The sequence below is a fragment of the Propithecus coquereli genome, unplaced genomic scaffold, assembly GCF_000956105.1.
Source record: "Propithecus coquereli isolate 6110/MARCELLA unplaced genomic scaffold, Pcoq_1.0 Scaffold30, whole genome shotgun sequence".
NCBI classification, from domain to species: Eukaryota; Metazoa; Chordata; class Mammalia; order Primates; family Indriidae; genus Propithecus; species Propithecus coquereli.
Window position 1 is genome coordinate 9,312,071 of NW_012148619.1, and position 20,613 is coordinate 9,332,683.

Here is a 20,613-nt window from a genome sequence, read left to right on the forward strand (position 1 = left end):
TTAAGTGATGTAAAACATCTTACTTGTGTCAAGAATTTGGGTACTGTATTCTTTAGACTTTGAGAGTTTAAGAGTAGTCTTTCTATTATTACCCTATTGTAAGGGAAGATTTTGAGGACCCACCTTTCTGAACCACAGATTTCCCAAGTGTTTAGGAGTGACACTACTGAAGTTACACCTGCTTGAACTATTTTTTTTTTCCAAAAGGAACTAAAAAGGTTACACTTATATTTCATGGCATAAATAGAACTCTTCAAAAAGGTGTTTCTTGTTCAAGAGAAATAATATGAAGATAAAAATCATTTCAGATGTCAAATGGGAAACCCAATGAGTTGATTTCCTGTGACAATATTCCCATGGAGGAAGAGGAATAGCATCTGACAAAAAATATGGGGCATAGCTGTATGAAGGAAATCTCTCTTTTATTGATAGTCTCTTCAGAAAGTGTACAAATGATTTCACCCTCTTAGAAGAATAGTTTGGGCTGAACAATTACCTTTACAGCAAAGGTTAAGCAATAGTGAAGTCTACCTTTAGAATGAAATCATTAACAAAATCCCTTCTCAACTATGATATATGCTATTTAAGGCCAATTAAGATTTCTCAGCCAGTGACATTAATCCTCTACCACCTTTGAAAGAGCATTAGCAAACACGGATGTGTATGTGGTAGTGTTCAGTGCTTCCCAATAGCAGTTGGAAAGTAGAGAAAAATCAATCCATTTGCAGATACAGCAAGGATACAAGAGACACCTTCACCCCCATTCCCACCCCAGATCCTGGAGTCCCAAGACAGCTCACCAGGAAGCAGATTTGAATAATGACCTTCTAGGCTTCCTGGCAGAGAAAGAGTATAGGGTACACAGACACTGAGATTAGGAATATTATCTGGAAACAGAGGGAGAGCAGGGAAAGACTGACCCTTCTCTTGGAAGGACTCAGAATCCTTCCCTGAATAGGGAGAGACTCAAGATGTTTGAGTTTCATGTTAAGAAACCAGCTCGACGTGGCAATATTGGAATCCTTTAGTGTGTGATACTGTATAAGACCAATAAAATGTCTTCCTATTTGGTCCCAAGGACTATATGTCCTGGTTTGCCTGAGACAGTCCTGTTTACTCCTGTCATCCTAGTGTAATTATTAATTAAACCCTCTTTCATGTCCAAGATGGAAGATGTTAACTATATTCTAGTAGACTTTCGCCAAATTCTTCAATACAATATATAGGAGAAGTGGAAAGAGCCAGGCCGCACTTTCTAGGAAATGATAAGTGACATATAAACACTGACAGGGGACAGAGCACTTACCTGTCCTGATGAGGGAGGCAGCAACAATAGTAGCAGCAGCACCACAGGCTGCAGAATGGAAGACAGCACTGTTGACAACAGAAAGAAATGTCCATGACTTCCATTGAGACCATGGAAGCTATCTGGGCATTCAAAGTTCAAGGCTTAGGGACCCTAGCACTTCTCAGATTACTGGGTGGCATTTGTACTTGAAGATCATTGCTGCTGGAGCTTGCATATTTCTAGGACCAGTTTCACGGGCATGTGACCAAGGCTCAGAGATCCCTGCTCTTGAGGTTTAATGTTCTGTGGTTGCCATCTTGAAATTCTTAATAATTTTATCATTGATTTTGTAAGTCAAGTCTGATGGGAAAACAGAGCACACTCCAGGGATTTGGAGTTTTAGGTCATGCCCACTGTACCTCCTGCTGCATCTCTGCCTACCCAGGATGGGTTCTCAGTAGCCCACTCCCCAGTTTCCAAGCACTGGCCTACCTGACCTCCTTTTCCCCACCCTTGCCCCATGACTGCCTTCGCTTCTTTTACCTCTAACAGGGGCCTGGGTTCGGGGACCATACGGTCTGTGCTGGGGCAAGGTAAGGTAGCAGCTGTTCCTGCATGGGGCCAGCATTGCCTTGGCCACCTCTGATACATGTACTGATTACGCCCTAGTGCAGAGTTGGTAGTCCCTTGGGTGTTAACCATGCACTGTGAGTTGGCGTGGTGGCCCTGTAGGAAGGGGAGAATGAATGACTTCCCTGCCTCCAGGTTGAGTACCGTGCATTGGTGGTGGAATGGGGAGCCCTGCAGCTGGTGGCTGCTCACACACCTGACAAGTGGCAGAGCAGGATCTCGGGTGCCTGTGAGCATCTGCACCCACCTGGTGAGAATTCCATGCTTGGAGGAGCACATCACCAAATAGCAAATAAAAAATACCATGACAAATTGAGAGGGAGAACAAAAGACAGGAAAAAGAGTTACAGTTTAGTACTTTAACAACACTTTTTTCCTGCTTCTTGGAAATGTTTCGTTTTGCCCTGAGACCACCAAATTATGTAGCTATCTATCTCCGCATATTTCCCTTAAGAAGACAAGGTGGTGAGTGTCGTTTATTTTTTATTTAATTTATTTATTTAATTTTTTTGAGACAGAGTCTCACTCTGTTGCCCTGGCTAGAGTGAGTGCCGTGGCGTTAGCCTAGCTCACAGCAACCTCAAACTCCTGGGCTCAAGCGATCCTACTGCCTCAGCCTCCCCAGTAGCTGGGACTACAGGCATGCGCCACCATGCCCGGTTAATTTTTTCTGTATATTTTTAGTTGTCTAGATAATTTCTATTTTTTTTAGTAGAGACGGGGTCTCGCTCTTACTCAGGCTGGTCTCGAACTCCTGAGCTCAAACGATCCGCCCGCCTCGGCCTCCCAGAGTGCTAGGATTACAGGTGTGAGCCACCGTGCCCGGCCAGGTGAGTGCCTTTTAGAGACAAGCTGTATCACCCTGGCTGATAGGCAAGTGCATGTCCACTTGGCAGTCCTGTGATGTTTCTCTCAGATGGACCCCACCTCTGCATCCCCTTCCCCATTCCAGAACCTTCCATATCTGCATGAATTTCTGTAATCCTCTTCTGTGTTTCTAGTGCCTCCCTGGCACCAGTCCATTTCCATTTTCTGGCCCCTACTGTCACTCTGGTTTGTTCAGTTGGGTCACATCTGTCTTTTAATCTGGGAGCCCGGAGTTCTTATTCCTCTGCAGACATTTGTAAAACATTTGGTGTAATGGAAAGGACATGATATTTAGAGTCACATGTCCTGGATTTAATCCTAGTTGTGTTGCTCACTAGATGTGTGAACTTGGCTGATTTGTTTCAGCTCCCTTGGCCTCAGTTTCCTCTTCTATAAAATGAGAAAATAAATCCTGATCTCCAGTTCCTTGATTACCCAGTGATGTGGGGGCATCCAGAATTAGATCCTGGTATCTTTGCAAGTCAGGTCAATACTTCTACAGTGCTTTACTGGACATGACCAAAGCCTCTGTCACCATGTTCGTTAGCTCAGAAAGTTTGTCCAGGCTTCCTATTCTCTCCCTCAAATTCTCTTGTTCCTAACCAGTCTCCTAGTCTCCCTCCCAGGGGTCAGCATGTACATTCTTTCTCTCTGTCTGTTCCTACCCCAGTGACTTGTGGTTGGGACAGCCTGGTAGTGTAGATTTTGGCTTGTCCTCAGATGTCACTCCTTAGGTAACCACTCAGTTCCATAAAATGGAGGAGGCAACAAGCAAATGTTTCTCTCAAGAATCACCTCTCCCACCCCAAATTCCTTGCCTAAGCTCAGATTCCCAGATCCTGCCAGGAACTCAGACCCCCTCAGCCTCCTCTTTTCATGAAGAGATATTCAGCATCCTTTCTATGTTTTCCCCTTTGCACTCTCTGCCCAACCTCCTTTTTACCTTTTGGCCTGTGTGGACAAAAGGCATGATGCTTAATTACATCTTCGTCATAATCACTGTGAAAATAAAAGCTTTGAAACAAATATTTCACCAGAATATATCTATCCAAGAAGCACCCTCTATTAATGAGTTTCAAGCTGGGGATGGCAGAAGCATCCACACAGGCCTCCCCCGAGAAGAAGAGCAGCAGCTGGCGGGCTGTTCCCATGGTTTTATAGGTGGGGAACCACAGGCATCAAGGCACTGAGTGAAGCTCCTGGAGATCAGAGAGATTTTGTGAATGAGGCTCTCAAACATGGCTGGCTTCCTTCCCCCATGGTTTTACAATGGAGGGGATTTACGTCTTGGCTTTTCCTGTCAGAAGACTCCGAGTCACCATATAATGATGAGTCTAATCCCCAGGGATTTCGATGTGAAGACAGAATGGTTTTGGCTGCCCTCCTCTCCCCTCACGTCTCTGCTTTACGGTGAGGACAGTGTTCCTGTGTCAGGCAGGATTCAGAAATGAGGTCTGCACCTGGTTGCGAAAACCAGCCTCGGGGAAATCCACCTGATTATGGGGGTTAAGAAATGACCTTCCAATGGGTCTGGCTCTCAGCTAAAAAACCCCCACAAGTTAGTAGGTCGAGATTACTTGTGGTCTTTTGACAAAATACAGTGAGGTAATCCTAGAAGGGAATAATGGTAATCTTCCCTTTTATTGCCTAGAACAGAGCCTGCCACATTGTTGGTACTCACTCAAGAAATCTGAGTTCAAAGAATGAATCTGTTCAGTCTGGTCTGAGAGACAAGACACGGAGATACTTGCAATGAGGGCCAAAGGGGCCAGGCATGGGCTGAAGAATTCCAAATATCAGCTATTTGGAGGCTTTTATCACGTGCCTCATCCACCTATTCTATCTCCTCCCTTCCCTGTCCGTTACTGCTTCTTTAACTGAGCCCCTAATAATCTCCAGCCTACACCATGGCAGTATACTTATTCACCTATCTTCTCCCAGCATTGAACAGCTGTTTCTGCCATTCCAATGCTTCCTTCAAACTGCCGCCAAAGTGATGTTCGTGAAATGCAAGGATTCTCATCTGATTGCAACCCTACAGTGGCTTCCTATTTCCCACTATGGAGTTCCCAGTCTTTGAATACCTAGCTTCTCTCACACCCCTGCCCTCAGCTTTTAAAAATCTCATTCTTGCCAAAGTTTGGATATACTCCGCAGTGGGGTCTCCTCTCTCCTTTCCCTGAAGTGGCAGATCACCAGCGGAAGACAGAGTGCTTGTGTATCAAGAAGAATTTGTCCATCTTTATGTTTGCTAGTGTGTATCATCAAAACAGCAGGGATCTATAACATTGAAAATGCTTTGACAAAAAATACTGCCCAGTTGTTCTGATATTTCCTCCTAGGAACATATTGTGGTGAAGCCTAAGTGCCCCAGTAGATAAAAATATATTCATTGCACATAAGATTCTTCATGATCTGGTCCCTGCTGACCTCTCTGGCTTCATCTTCTGCTGCTTGTCAGCTTACCCCATCCCTTGTGCCCCCATCCTTGTGCTAGTCCTTGTGAACTGATAGCAGTTTGCTCACTCTGCCATGCTGTTTCTTACCCTTCTGGTTACATACCTTTGCATGTGCTATTTTCTCTGACAGAGCCAACCTGGTGTTTTACATGTTGTAATGTTTTTAATCCCCAGAACAACTGTGTAAATTATGGCAATTGTTATAAAAAAATTAAACTGAGGTTCAAAGAGATTAAATAACTTGCCCTAGTCTGTAAAGTCAGTGGTGATAGAGTCAGGAGTTGGATGCATACAGTTTGCTTCCAGATTGCTTGTATTTAACCACCGTGCTATGGCTGCCACTCCTATGGCTTCCTGGTGAATTCCTACTCATTCTTCGGTACTCAACTTAAGCACCACTTCCTCCATGAAGTTTTTCCTGGTCTTCTGAGGTAGAGTTCAATATATCCTCTCTTATGCCCCATTGAATCCTGCGATTAAACTCTGGTGTAGCTCTTATCAGAATGGAAGGTATTATTGGTCCCACCTCTCCACCCATGCACCCATGGGGGTTTCACCTTTGCATCTCTAGTACCTAGGCTGGTACATGAAAGATGCTCAATAAAGTTTTGTTGAATGAGATGTCATACATCCTTAATATATGAATCATTTCCTTTTTTAGTCTCAGCTTTGTGAATCAGCTCTGCCTCTCAGTTATCCTCAGTGTCCCTCTTCCAGAATATGTTTTTAGCTACAGAGAACACAAAAGCAATCTTTACAGCAATGGGAAGAATATAAAGATTGAACTCTAGTTAGATCAGCAACATATAGGCAGACAGCTGAGTTGCTAAGGCCAGCTTTACCCAGCTTCACAGAATGTAAATCATTTCTTCTTCATGACATCCATGCCTTGATTTATATATGCTTCTACTCTCCCAATAAAGCTACTCCTAGACTGAGTTTATAAATTCCTGTTTCAATTATCTATTGCTACAAAACAAACCGCCTTAAACCTTACTAATTTATTTTGCTCATGAATGTGCAACCGAGGTGAGGCTTGGCAGGGACAGCTCATCTTGCTCTACCTGATTCCTGGGGTATCAGCTGAGAGAATGGCTAAAGATTGGAGAGTATGGGAGCTATTCAAGCCTATTTTTCCTTGGGCAGTCTCAGGACCTCTCCATATGATCTTTCTAGCATTGTGGCATCAGGGTGGTCGAGCTTCTTACAAGGCAATTGGCTTCCCCAGAGTTAATGTTCCAAGATGCCCAGGTAGAGCACCAAGGCTTCTTAAAACCTCATCTCCAAATTTTAGAACATCATTTCTACTACATCCTATGGATCAAGCAAGACGCCAAGCTTAGCCCAGATTCAAGAGAACAGAAATTAGACTCTACCTTTCAATAGGATGAGTAGAAAAGAATTTGAAGCTATTTTGAATTTACCACAATACCCAAAACCAAAGAACAAGTAAAGTATGAATTAAAAGAGACATTAGAGTACAGAAGGTGGTGATTTAGAAATCCAGAACAGTGGGAGATCCAAATAATGTTAGAAGAGCTGAACCACAGAAGAAAAGGCACACTACAAGTCCAGGAAAAGGGAAGTTGAAGGGCTACTCCCCAAAGCTTCATGTTGATCTGTGGGATTTTCCCATAACGAGAAAAACAATAAGAGCTAACATTGTAAAAGTATTAGCTATATATTATTTTTTCTTTTAAGAGGTTTACATCTATTGACTTATTTAATCCTCTTAATTGAAAACTAAGGCCTTAGGGGGTTAAACAACACATTCAGGACCACATAGCTAGCAAGTAACAGAGCTAGAATTCCAACTCCAACATCTGCCTCCATTGCTGGTGTGCGACAGTTCCATTCCATACACTTCTCTATCTCTAAAATACAGGGCGGTTTTTTGTCCAGTTTATGGGCAGATGAGTGTGGAGGTAGAGCATCTTCTTAGTCTCTGGGTCAGCTCTAAGCCTCTTAGTCTTTAGCTTAAGATTTTTAAATTACATTTGTTGGGAATGAGCATACATAGTCCTACATGACTCCTATGGGCAGCAGGAGAGGGGATAACTGGGTTGAATTGTGCTGAAATGCCACATTCTGAAAGTTGGCCCTGGTTTTGATTTGATTTGATTCTGACATCCAGGACCCTGTCTTAAGTCCTGGGTTACCAAGTGGGTTACAGAGAGAGGTTAAGGGTATGATATGGAGTCTGTCTTCCCTTCCTGCCTCGCATCAGTTCTTTTCTTGCTCAACACCTTTCTGGGAGCTTGGAAGCCCCATGAGAACAGGGACGGTGCCTGACTTGTTCTCCACTTTATTGCCAGCCTCTGTCAAAGTTCCTGGCATGTTGCAGACACCTAATAAAGAGGTGTTGAAGTCATGAGGGGGTAAATCACAAGCACTTGCTTACGAGGGTCTACGTGGCAGAAAAGGCAATGACTTTGGAGTCAGAAAGACCCAAGTCATGCTTTCAGCTCTACATTCTAAGAGAGTTTCAGTTTATATGGCTGCGATGTTCTAAAGTGTGTTAGACAAAAATAACACATAATCAGAATTACCTTTGAAAGTCTTTATAAACTTACCTTCCCTAAGACTAACACAACCAGTGTGTCTTCCAGAAACAGATTTCTATTTCTCCAGTTGTGTACCAGACCATGTTGTCTTACATTTAGGACACATGCCATAAGAAAAATATTTACCTTTAAACCTTGGCATCATCTTCAGCTTGTCAAGGTGCTGTCTCTCTCAGCAGAACACAGGGATGGAGACACCCCCAGGCCAACAGCCTTGTCCCGTGGTAGGCTCCTTGGGTGTGATGGTGGGCACATTAATGGCCCACACCACTTACATTTTTATATGTATGTTATTTAATTACATATTTTTATGTTAATATACAATTTTAATATGAGGTGCTTATTATTTTTAAAATTATTTCATTTTATTTTATTTGCATTCCTGCAAGTTCAGTGCTCATACAAAACCCCAGTTTGCTTCTTTGTTGAGGGATATGACTGCTCTGGTCTATAAACAAAACAAGGAAGGGGGGGAAGGGAATCATGTGAAAGATTAAAGAAAGCAGGGTAAGATAAGGGTGCAGAGACATGCTTTGTACAGTGTACATTCTCCTTTCTGACTTGCTCCAACAAAATCTATCTTGTCTTCTCCATTTAATTAGCCAAATGCTCTTGTAGTGTTAATATGTACCAGACACTATTCTAAGTGCTTTATAAATATTACCTCATTCAATTCTTACAATATCTCCCGAGAGCAGGTGAAGACTGAGGCACAGAGAGGTGAAGTCATTTGTCCAAGACTATCAACTATTGAGGAACAAGGCTGGGGTTCAATCCCCAGAGGTTTGGATGCAGAGTCCCTGCTGGCAACTGCTACCCTAAGCCACTTCCCCTTTTCCCCTTGGCGGTGCCCTGGACCCTCAACATCTGTCCTGGGCACTGCCGTGCTGGCCTCTGCTCTGGTCTCCTGCCTTTCATCTTGTCACTCCCAGTTCATCCTTCAAACTGCCATTCTTCACATGGTTTAAGGAATGTGTTAGAAGACCTGAACGGAACTGAATGTGCCACCTCTACTGTCTTGCCTATAGTGACATTTGCCTTACAGAACTTCTCAGAACTTGTAATAGAGCTTATGGGACAAACTTTTGGGGGAACCTCTGTCTACTCTTCTCCTTCTTGTAAAGAGAGGCCCTTCACTATGTTAAAGGCACAGAGGAATCTGGGAGTAAGGAGCTCACCTTTTCTCAACCCAGCACTGCCCAAATTTACTGACGTGCAGACCTTGTTCACTCAGCGGTTGTTAATGTCTTCTGAGGCGAAGTGTTTTGCAGAACAGATCTTGGAAAATGTTGCCCTACAGGATAAAGCCTAAGCTCCACGTTTTGTCAAGAAATGTCTCCAGAGGGGAAGAGCAGGAAAAAAAAGAAAAAAAGAAAGAAAAAGAAATGTCTCCTGTATGGTGTGGCCTGATGTACTCTTCCCTCTCTCTACTCCCTGCTTCACTGAATTTCCCTTCTTTGAACCTGTCATCACCTTTCTTTCCTCTGTGCCTTTGCTCCGACCATTTTCTCTCCCTAAAAATGTCCTTCTTTTCTCTCTTGGTAAATTTTTAATCATTTATAAAACCAGTTCCGATGTCCCCTCCTCTCTGCAGCCTCTCCCGCTAGACTCATTTTCCCCTACTCCACAGACTGGTTAATACCTGCCCGCCTGGCCCCCCACAGCTCTTTAGACATGCCACTGTTTCTTTCAAAGCCGTCATGTTGCCCATCACTCTTCTTTTATCTATTGTATCACTTCTGTTTTAAAGCTATAATTGTTGAGTGTATATTGTGTGCAAAGCTCTATGTTAAGCATCGTACATGAATTCCCTCATTTATGCTTCATAAAACTTAATGAAGTAGATATTATATTATTTGCATTTTATTCGCACTTCATAGATAAGAAATCTGAGGTTTAGAGAAGTCGCAAAACTAAGGTTACTCAGCTCATTGGTGGGTGGAGCCAAGCTTTAAACCCAGATCTTCTTAGGAACCCACTGTATTAATGTTGATTCTATGTCTATCTTTTCCCCTTAAATGTGATCTTTCAACAACACAGACTCTTCTTACTCATTTCGCTACCCCTGGCACCTAGCACAGGATCTGCAAAGAAGAATCGAATAACCACCTGTGTTTAATAAATAAACGACTATATATATGAGTGGAAAATGATCCGAATGATGGAAAATGATGACTCTGTAGCCTTAACAGTTTCTTCACCCTGACTTCTGACCCATCAGGTGAGATCCTTTTCTCTGACCTCTAACCTCTGACAGCAGGAAGAAATAACCTGAAGAATCCTGGCTCCACAGCCCTCTTCAAAAATGGGATGAGCTCTAGATCTCATACATTTTGCTAAGACTAATTTTTTTAAAGTTAATACTTACCAAGGACTTCCAACGTGCCAGGAACTCTTCAAGTGTTTTACATGTGTATTCATCACAACAACCGTGAAGTAGGTGCTATTATTACCCCCTATATACACTTTATAGATGAGGAAACTGAGGTACAGAGAGGTTAAGAAACCTACCCCAGCCCTCACAGATTGCGAGCTGTACAGCCAGACCAGAATCCCAAGCCAGACAATCTGGACCCAGAGCTCACACTCTCATTCACCCCTCAATACTACATCCCCAACAGACCATGCAAAGAGAAAATAATAACAATTCCTATTCTAGAGAGTAAGAAAATGGGGTTTCTGTGTTGTTTCAGAATTTGGGTGACTAGTTTTCCTTTGTCCTCAATGAATCTATTGCTGGCTTAGCCACATTTCCCCAGGATCCCCACCAATGTGGGTGCCCTGCCCAGCATCTCTTTTCATCTCATTCTCTCCCTTACTCCCTTCCTAATCCCACTAGCTCAACATACATCTTTAATAACTTGGGAGATTCACTCCTTAAAAAATAAAAGATAGAATTCAGGCTTTACAAGCAAATTCATTTCGATAGAGGTGGGTGGGAGGAAATCTGCCTCTGTTTGCAGAGGGATTATGTTGGAAGGACAGAAGCATGAGCCACATCAGGGGAACTGTAGACTCTTGGGCCGGAAAGAGCCTGTAGCCAATTGGATAATAATTGTGTCATTTATTACCTTATTGTCTAAATCATGTCTTTTGAGTTTCCTGACTCTTAATCCAGAAATCTCTTCTCAGTGCTCAGGTGGTAAATTATTTATCTGCCTTTCTTCCCCTTTCATTAACCTCATCTCCCTATGGGAATGCAGCAGTTACTAGCAACTTGCCCCAGACAGCATGGTGGAGTGGAGCCAGAAGAGGTTAACCCTGAGCCCTCCCAGGGTTTCATTGCATGGTAATGAGTCCCAAGGAGGCAGTGCTGAAGGGTGGGTCAGAGTCCAGGCAGAACCACAGTGTGCAGGTTCACATCCTAACTTTGCCCCTTACAAACCATGGTTTTCGGATGAATTATTCACCTTGCTTTGACTCAGTTTCCCATCTGTAAAATGGAGATGATAATATCCACCACTCAAGGCTGTGACAATTATATTAGCTATGTATATACATTTAGAAGATTTCCTAGCATATAGTCAATGTTTTATAAGGATTTTCTTTTTTTGTTGTGGTTGTGATTATTATTGCCAGATGGAGAAGTTGTTGGTGAGAGGGGCTGGTTAAAAGGGAAGAATTTGACTGAAAGCCTTCCATTTATTTTCATTAACTCTCCTTGGTTTTACTCTATCAAACATTTGTTAATCAGTGTCTGGCCTAATGCTGAGGATTCAAAAAGAAATAAGACAATGAATGAATGAATGAATGAATGAAAGCTAGATAGATAATAGAGAGATAAGACTATCCTATCACCCAGAGGCTTACATCCTCCTTGAGAAGTTAGGTACATTAACAGGTAACTTCAACAAATGTGTCACCTTCTTAGATAGACAAATACAAAGCATTTAAGGAGACCTCATTGAAAGAAGAACACCCAGTCTCAAACTACACCATGGATGTGTAAGATTGGAGTAAGCGAATTGAGATAAGAATGGAATTCAGGGTGAGATCACAACATGAGCATAGCGTGGTACAATAAAACATCCAGCTATCAGTGAGGCAATGAAGCTATGAGGCTTTGCCAGATCACAGCAGAGAGTTTAGGGGATGAGGCAGTGAAGTAGGGGACCTAGTCATGGATGGAATATCAAGTATTCTTGGATTTTTACCTTGGTTAATTCTATGAAAAGTTGCCATTGGAACTCACATTTTCTATTTCTGGGAATTAAAGCTCAGATGAATGGTACTTCAGGCTCCCCAACAAAGAGCTCTCTTGACATACAGCAGATTATTCACAGTGGCTATAATTAGGAGGTAAGCATTTTACTTCTAAAGACAGGTCCATTTCCAGCTTGAGCCTACTTCGAACTTGGAGAGAGGATTCTGGGTGTTCTGGTTGTCTATTGTAACCTAACAAGGCACTCCAAAACTTAGTGGCTTAAAACAAAAATGTATTGTTATGTTTCATGGTTCTGTGGGTTGACTTGGTTCCACTGGGTGATTCTCACTTGGTGTCACTCATGAAAGTGCAGTTGTGCATTGGCTGGGCTGCAGTCATCTGAAGGTTCAACAAGGCTGGATGTCCAAGATGGCTCCCTTACATGGCCGGGGGTTGGTGCTGGCTGTTGGTTGGAAGCTTGGTTGTGCTGTTGACCGCAGCCTCCCCAGGTGCTTGGCCATCTCACAGCAGGATGGCTGGGTTCCATAAGGGAATTTCCTAAAAGTAAGCACTCCAAGAAGCCCAAGAAGAAGCTGCAAGGAGGTCACACTACATCAGCATCACTTCTACCACATCCTTTTGGTCAAAGCAGTCCCAGAGCTCACCCAGATTCAAAGTGGTAGAAAAATGTACTCTACCTCTTTGTGGGGAGTGACAACAATCCACTGTAGAACAGCATGTGGGGTAGGAGATACCATTGCAACCATCTTTGAAAGGTACAATCTGCCACATGGCACAAGGAGGACAGACCCAATGAATGTTTTTGGGATATACAGTAGTCACTCCTTATCTGTAGTTTTGCTTCTCGTGATTTCAGTTACCTGTAGTCAACAGTAGTCCAAAAATATTACATACAATAAAATATTTGGAGGAACACAGAGACCACATTCACATAACTTTTATTATGGTATATTGTTATATATTAACTGTTCTATTTTATTAGTAGTAATTATTAATCTCTTACTGTGCCTAATTTATAAATTAAACTTTATCATAGGTAGGTATGTATAGGACACAGTGCATATAGGGTTCAGTAGTATCTGCAGTTTCAGGCATCCACGGGGTATCTTGGAAGTAGCCCCTGGAGATAAGAGAGGACTACTGTATTCTCATGAACAATATGTTCTTGAGTGGCCTTGGTGTTCCAGGCTAGATAGAGGACCCCTGAGCTCACACTGAAAGGGAATCAACATTTCTGAGGACTACTGCATGGAGGAAAGAGCACTGGACTAGGGGACCAGAGACCTGGGTTTGAGTCTAGCACTTCTACTTATCAGCCAAATGGCCTTGAGCATGTTGCTTTTTTCTGGACCTCAGTTTCCTTTTCTGCACATTGATAGCATGGAAAAATACTCTCAAAAATTCTTTGGTTAGAGACAATTGCTATTTCAATAAGATACTATAAGGGATTTCACGACAACTGCGTCCAGCCCCATTAATTTTCCTGCCAACTGACTCTCCTTATAGAGGTAGTGTGACCATAATGGGCCCTGATTTGTCCAGCACAGTCTTGGATCAAGCCTGTAGTTTTGGTGTAACTCTGACCCCAAGTGAAGGAGACAGGGAAGGAAGAATGGATGGATAGAAGGAAGGAAGGCAGGCAGGCAAGAAAGGAAAGTTGGAAGCATCTTAGACTGGTTCTAAGTTCTGAGGACAGCTTGGCAAGGCCACTGAATCTTCAAGCCAAAGTTGCTTATTAGAGGACCCATGGCTTTTAGAAATAGATCTACCTTAGTATCCTGAGAGGGGGTCTCAGTCATTGGTTGTAAGCAGCCCTTGGAAGGAGTGGCCTTGGAGCAAACATGGCAATGAACTTCAGAGCTCAGTTGATTATACTCTCATAGTTGGATATCTGAGAGGAAGATTCCTATGGCCACAACAATGGCCTCACTTGGTCTCATTCAGAGACCAAAAGGAGTCTGAAAAGCTGGTTTTCCAAAGTGACTCAAAGATTACCCAAAGCTTAGGTAGGAATTTCTATTCTAGTCTAATGAGAAGACAGAGGAAATAATAGAAGGTGGAAGAATGAGACTGGTAGCTGGAATTGGGGTACTCTAAGATCAATTATGCTTTCATTCAACAGATATCTATTGACTACCTGCTATGTACAATGTTCCAGGTTCTGGGAATACAGTGGTGAATAAGGCAGGGATTTTGCCTATAGTCTACAGAGGGCTTATAGACCAGCGAGGTAATGATGGTATTCTGTGCTAAGTGTTATTAAAGAAATAAACATAAAATGCTAAGGATGCACAGAGGATGCACTTAACCTTGATGAATGTTGGGCTATCAAGGAAGGCTGGTTGGACCTTAACACTGTTGAGTCTAACTCTATCCTCATGTTACATCTGAGCCAACAAAAACCAGGCTGGTAAAATGCCTTGTTCAAGGTTAGGTCATCCTGCTGATTATGGAGGGAGGGGGTTTAGAACTTAGGATTCTTGAAGTTCACTTTATTTCTATGTTCTGCACCTGATGGCAGCTTAATTATTGCCAGTCCTAGGTAAGCATCTATTGCTCCCAGCAGGGGCAGGAGTTGTTATTATTTGCTTTGAACCTATCAGCAACACCGCCAAAACTATGGATGATTAAAAATCAAGCTGATGATGATGCTGCCTTTTAGAACTCTTTGAGGGTTTCTGAACAATCAGGAAACTTTAGCCCGTATTTTCAGAATATGCTGTCAGGGAAGGTCATCTGAATCATATCCATCAAATGTTGGGGATGACTCACTGTCAAACAAATCTCACTTTTAAAAACTTATCTTTATAAATACACAAGAAGAAATCACTTCTGATGCTTTCGAGAGGGTTCTTCATTTCCTCTACCTTCCTTGCCAGCCCCCGCTCTGAGCCCCTCAAACAAAAGACCCTGCAGAAGAAGTGTAAGCTTCCTAGCTGCCCATCACTTGACTGTCTTCAGGTATCCAGGATCCCCCACATTAGCTGTCCTCCCCCCATTTTGTTCTTCTCTGGCCCTAGTGGGGCTGACTCACTGAAGCCTGAAGGCTTTGCCTCTTCAGGGTTATGGCCTGTGGGGAAGGGAAAGAGCTGCTTGCTGGAGCCAATGGGTAATTAAAAATATGCATGCAGCCCAATGAGTGTCTGTTACTCAGAAGAGGCTCCCTGCCAATTTAGGCCAAAGAATGAACCTTCCCAAAGAGAAGCCTGAGGCTGTCTTTCCCTTTATTGGATCATCAGCAGACAGGGGGTCTTCCAGGCCACTATCCTGAGCACACGTTCCAGACCCTTCTGCTGGGTGGTTCTCTTAGCTGAACTCATCCTTGATGCAAGGAGAGGTTTGCAGCAACAGCCCAGTTTACCCACTCTCCAGCCTTCAGACAACCTTGATTTGGTTTTGCCAGAAAAACCCACACACTAAAGGAGCTGCTGCAAGGGTCAAATTGTGGCACCTCTTTGGTATATAACTTCAGGACCAAAAACAAACAAACAATAAACAAATAGGCCCCACCCTTTTGGCCTAGAAATGGTAAATCCCCCTATCCCCATATCCATCTTTAAAAAAATTGTATATGTTTGTAGAAAATACAGAAACAAATGAGGAATGAAAGAAAAGCCTCTAATTCTTCCTGCATTCCCCTCTCCCAAGATTTTCACTGCTAACAGTGTGGTTTATATCCTCTCAAACTTTTTTGCCAAGGCCAAATGTATGCACATATATACATATACACTCTTTTTTCAATTATTCTGGAGCATATCTTCATATTAATATACTTTTACACTATAGTTTCCTAGGTCTACATAATATTATATAGATGTACCATGGTTAATGTGATATTTTATTGGATATCTAGGTTATTTCAGGAAAACTCCTTTGATCTTCACCCCAAATTCCTCCTAAGTGCAATGGAAGCTTAGTTTAACGAAATAGAACAACGTTGGGTACTTCCGTCTAAATCAGTGTTTCTCAACTTGGGGTGATCATGTTCTCTGGGGGACATTTAGCAATGTCTGGAGACGTTTTTGTTGTTACAACTGGGGGACTCCTACTGGCATCTAATGGGTAGAGACTAGAGATGTTGCTAAACATCCTACAATGCTCAGAACAGCGTCCCACGACTAAGAAATATCCATCCTAAAATGTCAATGAAGCTGAGGTTGAGAGACTCTGCTCTAAATATTGATCTAATCGTTATTATAATATAAACTCAAGTGAGCTGTCCATTGTAGGATTTCCATGCTCATCCCCTTCCTCCGAGTTCCATATTGCCGCTTTTTCACTTCAATTCATCAAATACAAATAGAGCACTGTGCTGGACACAGAAGTGATAAAAACGCAATTCTTTCCCTGCACTGAATCACACCTTGTGTTGCAAAAGCTCTTTTTCCAGATCAGTAAAAACTGTGCTTTTCCTTGTCCATGTTGCTGTTAGCAACCAAACTCTCAGTCTTTATTCAATTACTCAGTCTGTAGTCACGCGCTTTTGAGCTACATGATCCCTCTTAGAGCTACACCATTCTCTTGCCTAGCCTCACAAAAAAATTCCAAGGTCTTGGCTTTACTTATGACTTATTCTATTCCCATGCCGGGCTTCATTTACTCCTTTTCATCTCTACAAAGAGGGTTCTACATTTTCCACCCTCCCTTCTACCTGTGAAGGTATCCATGGACACGTACATCCTTGCCACCTTCCCTTCCTCCAAGAATTCAGAGTCTGTTATCCTGTCATAGGCTAATCCTTCCATCCATGTCTTATATTGCACCCTTTTATGTCTCCTCTGAGTCACTGCCATAGTGCTACAACATTGCTCTCTGCAGCATTCTCAAGGGTCCTCTCTTAGAGCAAATCTGCCACCTTTATTTTTCCTCCCCTTCCATCATGGGACTGTGTTTTGTCAGCGTGGCTAAGACCGGAAGCCATGTTTCCCAGGGCATCCTCCTCTGTATGGCTTGGGTCATGGTTTGCTAGTAGAGGAACTGGCATAAAATTTGGAGGGCAGAGTGAAGCAGAAGGTGTTGCTCTCAGAAGGTCACCACAGTTATTCATGGTTACAAAGGAAAAGATGGAGAAGTGCTCAGTGGGTTCTGGCTTCTTACTTGCCTCTCCTTTATGTCTAGCTCATGTTGATGACTACCGGCCCTGCTGACCAATGACTGCCCCAGGTCCACGAGCAGACCCACAGAGGCAGCAGCTCTGCAGAGCTGACAGCTACCCCAGGGGCAGCAGTTTCCACAGAAGTCCTCATGAGCTCCCTTTTGTGGTCCCACTGAAACAAACAGACCTGCTTCTAGGATTTTCCTGAAAAGTCCCAACTTGTCCACCTGCAGCAGTTCTTTAGGTATCTGTTTAGTGCCTGTTCCTCTGACCCTCCAACTTCCTCCCTCCAGACCTTCACTTCTTCAGCTCCTCCCACATTTGTACAGGGATTAATTTCTATAATGAATCCCTAATTTCTATATTATTTAGAGTGGCTGTGTTTTCCTGAGTGAACACAGTCTTGTACACCTTGACTAACCATCTTCTTCAAAGACTGGACTGCACTCACTGCCTCTAAGACTTTGCCTTCCAACCACTCTTCAACCTACTCAAATCTAACATCCTGCTCCTGGTCTTCTCTTAAGGCTGTCCTTACCAAAGTCACCATCAGCTTTTCGTTTGTTAAAACTGATGGAAACTTTCTGGTTTTACTCTTACCTTGGATCTTTGCAGCTCCTGGTCCTAATGTTCTCTCCCTTCTTCTTGAAGGTCCCTTATTTATGGCCTCCCTGAACTCACTCTCTAACAGTAGCCTTCCTTCCTCTCTGAATGCTCCTTCTCCATCTCCTTTATAGATCCTTCCTCTTCTACCAACTCCTTAAATGTTGACATTCCATGGGGTCCTCAAAATTCTTCCAGTTTGGTCTTGTCTCATCTCTACTCTTCTGCTTTCCACTCATTTTCCTTAAATAATCTTTTTCACCTATAAGGCTTCAATTACCACCTATTTGCTAGTAATTCCTAAACCTATCCCTCTAGCTCAGATGTCTTTCTCAAGCTTCAGTCTTCCATATCTTACTACTAATGAAATATCTCCACCCGGATAACTTTCACAGAAACCTAATTTTCTGAGCTCTACTGGGGAGGGGAGCTCATTTCAGATCCCTGTTTGACCTTAACATGTTAATTCATGCCAAGACAATGAAGTTTTGACTGCAGATATAACTACATCCTCACTGCCTGACCCTAGGCTTCCTGGGGTAATCCACTTCAATAACAAATGGACTTGGACAAGTTTCTGAATCTCACTGGTTTTGATTTTATTACCTATAAAATGAAGATAATAATAGTACCTCCTTAATAGGTTTGTTGTGAGCATTAGTGACTAGCTTATAACAAATGCTATGAAATTGTTTGTCATTATGATTATTAATATTATTACATACTTAAAATTATAATGGTTTTTCATGTCCACTGACATTGCCTTAGTTTAGGCCATCAGTATTCTTAACTATTGCAGGAACCTCCTAACTAATCGTAACTCCAGTTTAACTCCCATAAAATTCATCCTCCACAGAGTTGCCAGAGTAAGCTTCCTAAGAGAAATCTTCTCTGTATAAAACCCTTCAATGGTTCTGTATGATCTAAAGAATAAAGTACACAGTCTTTGCTTGCCCTACATAACCCTACATGTTCCACTCCAGTATCTCCACTCTTATCTTCCCCATGTACATCTTATGCATGATCTGCAGACGCTCGACATGCTGGGTTTTTGTTAAAGACATCTCCCATAGTACCATTGTAGTTGACACTCCCCTGGCCCCAACCGACAGAATCCAATTTGAAGTTTGATTCAATGTTCACCCCTCTGAAAAACTTTCCTTAAAACCTCTGTCCATCCCCCTTAAGCCAATCATGGCCACTCCTTCTCATATGTTCCCAGAGCTTCCGTTTGTAGTCTTAATAATAATGATCTCTTTACTTATCTGTCTCCCACATTAGACTGTAAGCTCTTCCAGGGCAAGACTGTGTCTCACTGACCCCTATATCTCCAGGGCCAGCCCAACACCTCAATAAGTAATGAACAAATGATTGGATGAAAGCCCTTTGGAGATTTAAATATTGCTGTCCAACTGTAATAGTGAGGACTGAGACTTAGCAGGGAAATAGAATAAATTAGCATAATAATGCTCAGTGGAATTTGTTTCAACACCACATAAGACCAGGAGGATCTCATCTTGTTTCCTACATGCATGAGCCAGCTTAAGCATTTCCCAGTTGTCAGTATTTGTCTGATTAACATCCACAGAAAATTCTCTGGAAATGCCCCCACGTAGCCCCAAAGGCAATCCACCTTCTACAACAAAATCCACATGGCAATTTAGTGTTTGCTTATTTGTTTTCCACCAGTAATGGCTTTGACAACTGAGATTGAGGCATTTCCAAAAATTAAAAACCAGTTGTGGATTGAGGTTCCCAGAGGCCAGCTCAGAAATTAGCTTCCTTTTCCTACTTCCATTCCTTCCCCTCCACTAGTGGCTATACTTGCCAAGCACTTGCCCAATTCAGGTTTGACCTAATTATGGCTGAGCTTCATCTCTCAGGTCTCCTGAAGACCAAGTCCTAGGCAGAGTAAGCAGGACCAGACTTCCTCTTAGTGTAACAGTGGGAAGGCCTGAGTGGAAGGGACTAGGAAGCATACTTCGCAAACCCCGTGGTGCCTCTCAGTTGAGATATGCTGTCCCTAGAAGGTCCTTGCTAATAATACACAAACATGTTCCCTGGAGGGTTCTTTTGTGGGTGAGGGATGGAATGGTGTTTTCATGAAAAGGAATGGAGCTTAAGGACTCTTCTAAGGGATAAAGTGCAGAGAAAGAGCCTGGCATGGAGGCGATTGCAGGGTAAAGAGGTGGGTGTGAATTGTGAGCAGGATCAGAAGTAGTTGGGATGAGAATTAGAAATCAGAAGACCATTTTTTATATAGAATGACTTTGGTGCCTAGACAGTGAATGCAAATACCCACAGACTCTACTGGTGCCACTGTTGTTTCCAGGTTAGGGGTGATTGTCTTAATAACAACAGCATAATCTCATCTGATGCTCATTACAACTTTATAAGGTGAGAGTATGGCTATTTCCATTGTAAAGATGAAGAAATTGAATTAAAGAAAGGTTAGAGAACTTGCCCCAGGTCACTTAGCCAGACAAAAGTAGAGCCAGATTGTAAACCCAGGGTATCAGATGCCAAATTTGATGACTTTCAACTGCTGAGCTCCACTGTGAATAGTCTGGAGCCCAGCTGTGAAATACTGCTCTCTCCCTCTAGCAGCCAATACACAACTGCAAACCTTTGCCTCCTCAAATAAAGGAAGTTAAAGAAGGGTACAGACTCTGTCTGGCTTTCTGCCCTGCTCACTGTTTTTTTTGGCTTTCTGAATATTTGAGCTCTGCCTCAACCCCTTCCCAACTCTCCTCTGCACTAGAGCAACCCACTTGTCCCATTTTGTCCAGGACTTTCCCAGTTTTAGCTCTGAAAATCTCTGGTCCCAGAAACCTCTCTGTCCAGAGCAAACCTGAATAATTGGTCACCCTCCCCCCACCCTTCATTCCAATCCCTTCCCCTTCCTTCTATTTGATTTTATCTGACTTCTTATCCTCTGGCTC